General features: G+C 34.0%; 1 non-coding gene across 1 annotated transcript; it reads right to left on the minus strand.

Moving 5' to 3' along the window:
- Positions 1-1,558: 1,558 nt before the first annotated feature.
- On the minus strand, positions 1,559-1,661 carry LOC122121162. Its single transcript, XR_006149900.1, has one exon. It is a non-coding gene; the product is annotated as a U6 spliceosomal RNA (small nuclear RNA).
- Between the last annotated feature and the right edge of the window lie 3,307 nt (positions 1,662-4,968).

The following is a 4,968-nucleotide window of genomic DNA, read 5'->3' on the forward strand; positions in this document are numbered from 1 at the left end:
TATCTATCATATACACATAGTTTTTTCAACTTTTCTGCTTATCCCAGACATATACTAGTTATTGCAAATAAGGGATACCATGGGACCTATGTTTCTTTGGACTTGGCTTACATCAGTTAATATAATTTTTTTCCAAGTCTTTCCATTTCCTAACAAATTGGGCAATGTCATTCTTTCTGACGGAGGCATAGAATTAATATATATACATATATATATGTATATATATGTAATATGTGTGTGTGTGTGTGTGTACACATATACACACAGAACATTTTCCTTTTTTGTTTTTTAGAGCAACTTAGTTTTCCACCTTCATCATTTTTTCAAATGTTTTCCTTGTGATTAAGTGGTTACATAATTTCCCAAATTTCACAATATTGTGGGATAGTGATGCTTAGTTAAAGTCACAAACACATTCTAACTTTGATGGAGTAAATTGTCTATCATGGTCTACAACATTTATGAGTTCTCTGAGCTTTGCAATAGAGTTATTTCTTCCATATGTATACTTCTTTTGTTTTGAAATATGTACATTTCTTTTGTTTTGCAGAGCATCAGCTGTTCCCTCTTTCCCACTTGTTCCCTCCTTCCCTTCAGTGACAGTGAGTTGCTTATTTCATTTTGGTCAATGTCCATTGCAGCTGATGGATCCAGCTGTTGTATGTTTTTCCCTGATTCCCTCTAGTTCTGTGTCATCTTCCTGGTTTCACTTCAGTGTGCACATTTGATCAGCAGAATGGGGTTATTTAGTAGTGATTCAATCAGATGAGTGGAAGTCCTTGGTTTATTAAGTGTTGTTAATTTTGTCATATCACCTTACATTTTGGATTTAAAATCCACTTATCACGGAGACCATGTGCTGTTTGTCTCTTTGCTTTTGGCTTACCTCACTCAACATGATTTCTTGTAGGTTGATTGATTTCCCTGCTAATGCCATTATTTTGTCCTTTCTAATGACTGGAAAATATTCCGTTGTGTATAGTTACCACAGTTTTTGGATCCATTCATCTCTGGTGGGACATATGGGTTGTTTTCATATCCTGGCTACTGTGAACAGTGCTGTGATAAACATGGAGGTACATGTGTCCTTGAATATTGATACCTGTTGTTCTGGATAGATGCCTAGAAGTGGTATGAGTGGGCCATAAGGAGCGTCAATATTTAGCTTTCTGAGGACTCACCAGACTGCTTTCCAAAGTGGTTGAGTAAGTGTACATTCACACACACACACACACACACACACACACACACACACACACACAGAATGTTTTCTTGATCCATTCTTCTACTGAGGGGCATCGGGGTTGGTTCCATATCTTAGCTATGGCAAATAATGATACAATAAACATTGCTGTGGTGGTTGTTTTAGTATGGACTTGTTTGTGATCATTTGGATGAATGCCCAAAAGTGGGATTGCTGTGTAATAGGGGAGCTCTATGTGGAGTCTTTTGAGGAACCTCCAAACTGCTTTCCAAAGTGGATGAACAAGTGTACACTCACACCAAGAATGCAATAGGCTTCCCTTCTGGCCACATCCTTTCCAGCATCTGTTGTTTTAAAAATATGGAACGATTCACTAAGTTGCATGTCATCCTTGTGCAGGGACCATGCTAATCTCTGTATGTTCCAATTTTAGTGTATGTGCAGCCAAATTGAGCACAGAACATTTTTTTATATGTAAAGTGTAATTGATTCTCTTAAACTAGACAATTCAACCCAAATAAGTTAAAAAGAATTGTGAAATTTTAGAACCATGTATTTCTTACATAAGCACACATTTAAGAATAAAGTCAAGATTGACATGCCAAAAACAAAATAATTCCAGATATTTGTTGTTCATGAGATGTGTAGGAAGAAGAATTCAATTATTCTACACAAGGCACCTGTCATAATGATCATTGCAGCAAATGTTAAGGTTTGTTAAAAGTTTTAATGTTTTAAATATGCTTCATTTTGGGATTTGCTTATATATGGCAAAATCAAGACTGTTCGCAGGTCATAAAATTTTTCGATAAAGTATATAATTTTTCTGGTAGCATGTACTAGTAAGTATGTACATTTCATAGTTTATAGAAACTTTACTAATGATAAGTTGCAAAGACTGTGTAAAGAAGAAGAGTGAAGAGGTAAAATTTTAAGTACACAGTTTCTGTTAAAACTTTAGGGCTCCCTTACGTTATATGTTTGTGATAAACAAATAATGATATAAACCACATACAAATGGTGAGATGAACTATAAATAGTAATCTTAGTGGGTAAATTTAAAAGCTACCATAGCTTTAACCAGATTTAAATGTACAAGAATATGAGAAAATAGTAAAATCAACTGTGTACACTTCAAATACTGAAAACCCTGGTAATTGTTTTCTTTTTTATTTTAGTAATCATTAATATTTAATTATTGTTTTCTTTATTTATAGCATTTTTTCCTTGTTGTAATATAATACAAATTTTTGTGAGTAGTGATTGAGAGGTACTTTGAGAATATTATTGGGATGGCCATACCATATTTCATAGGTGCATGTGAATGTACAAAGAGCAAAACTAAAAACAAAATATTGATTAAAAATTTTATAAAGTAGAGTCTGAATCAGGAGTGTTGATAAATGTCCACACCTAAATCTTAACCCTAAGCTGAAGTAGTGTTATTACAGAATTGAGGCTACAAAATTGTTTTGTTTTGTTATGTTTTGGTTTTTTTTGCTTTGGTTTTGTTGGTTGTGGGGCTTGAACTCTGGGTCTTGGGTACTGTCCCTCAGCTCTTCAGCTCAAGGCTAGCGCTATCACTTGATCCACAACACCACTTTCACATTTTTCTGCTTATGTCGTGCTGAGGCATGAAATCCAGGACCTCATGCATGCAAGGCAAGCACTCTACCACTGAGCCACCTTCACAGCACCTGAGAAACTGTGATTTAAAAAATCATCTGAACAATATTTGCTTTCTGCTTTGGGTTATATAATGAAATATGTGAACACATTTTTATATTTTTGTGAATTGTCATACTTCTAAATTTATACTAACTACAGCCAATTTATCCTTTTCAAAGTCAAGAAATATTTCTGAGAGTTTGCTTCTGTGAAGAATGATTTTGCATTTATAATTTCTTCTGAGTCATTTTTATTTTTTATCAAAATCATTTTATATTTTATGTTGATGAGTTATCATACATCAAATACCTTCAAATGTATATGTAGAGTCTCAAGATAGCAGTATGAATATTCTCATAAACCTCTTGTTTATCTGTTACGCACTATAAGTATTATGATATTTTTCTCTCTCTTTCACTCTCTCTCATTTCCGCTCTTTCTCTTTCATGCTCCTTGTCTGCTACTTAGAATTTCTTCTGGTCTACTATTATCCTTCAGGGTCCACTGGTTTTGTGGGAACATGATAAGGACCATCAGTTACCCTTGCATTCTTTAAGAGTTATAACAGTGACGTGAAATTATTCTTTGCCATTCTAAATGGCAAAACAACAGATCTAGGAATTCCTTTTCACTTTTAGTACTATTATAAATTTTATCTCATACGAATCATTGAGACTGATAAGATACTTTTAGCCTGGGTCCTAAAAATTCTTTTTCTTTTACAAACAACCTTTTTCTTTTATTATCAGTAAGTAACAAAAACAACGCTATCCTATGGAAAGTAGGCTGAAGTTGTTCACAGGGATGAAAAACAAGGTAATGGGGGAAGTGAGTACAAAGGATACACCTCATATAGCACAGATACTTAGAGCAGTTTATCATGTACACTTTGTGATAAGGACAATGCTCTGGGAATTCTAGATTAAATCAATGAACACCTGATATATATAAACATATATTTATGTTTGTATATTTATTTATATATGCATATATGTGTATATCGGCCCATATATGTAAACATGAATGTTACTATACACACAAATACACACATACGTACACACATGTACACATGCAGAAATGGAAAAAGACACATATATAGCAAACATAAGTTTTACTAGTTGTTCAATATGCCTTAGACAGACTGCTTGGAAATAAATGTGTTGAAGATGTATTTGTCTCTAAGAGTTCTTTTACCACTCCTCTTATCTCTTCCAACTTGTAGGTATAGAGATATTTGACTTGAAAAATGCAGTACAAGTGATAGCAAGTCACTCAGAAATCTCAATAAGTATAGGTCATATGATGTCTCCCTGCTCCCCATGGAATCCTTGCTCTTGTAGACACTCTCAACAGCCAAATTAGTAGGACAATATCCTTGTTAAGAATAAAGTTATAAGGCTTTAAATGGCATCGTTCCTTGGGCTCTTTTCCAACAGCCAGCATCAATTCTTAAGCAGATGAGTGACTCCTCAGAAGACTGGAGCGCAGGTCAAAATTTAACCAAACCATATGAAATGTCTAAAGTGAGAAATGCTGACTGAGGTTGTGCCGATGTCCTGGCAACGAAAATAAGAAAAAAGAAAGTTTTTTATGTATTAAAATTTGAGAATAATTTGTAACCTGTCAATAAATGTGTAGAACACAATTATACCAGCTCAAAAAATATGATGTGCATTTCATTTATGTGCTTTTGGACTTGGAAAATGTTTTTAAGTGTGTCTACACAAGTAGAATCAGCATGAAACAAGCCAGCATTTCTTCATTTAAGACACAAGGAAAGTATACAGGTTGACCCATTGTAACAATGAGATTTGCAAGATAATATTAGAGGGGGATGTACGGAGATGTTGCGGATGTGTGAAGGTAAGGAATAGAAGGGGAAAAACAAAGGAGGTTGTAACAATGCTCAATAAAAATGTACTCATTACCTTACTTATGTAACTGTAACCTCTGTGTACAGTTTCTTTACAATAAAATATATACTAAAAACGTACAAGGAAAACTTACTTATAGCAAGTTGTATTTGTAACTCAATATAAGTAAGGTATTGGTTTTAGGAGCACAGGCATATTAAAATTTTGCAAGCTCAAATTCTC

The sequence above is a fragment of the Dipodomys spectabilis genome, unplaced genomic scaffold, assembly GCF_019054845.1.
Source record: "Dipodomys spectabilis isolate Male_0828 unplaced genomic scaffold, ASM1905484v1 ptg000185l, whole genome shotgun sequence".
NCBI lineage: Eukaryota > Metazoa > Chordata > Mammalia > Rodentia > Heteromyidae > Dipodomys > Dipodomys spectabilis.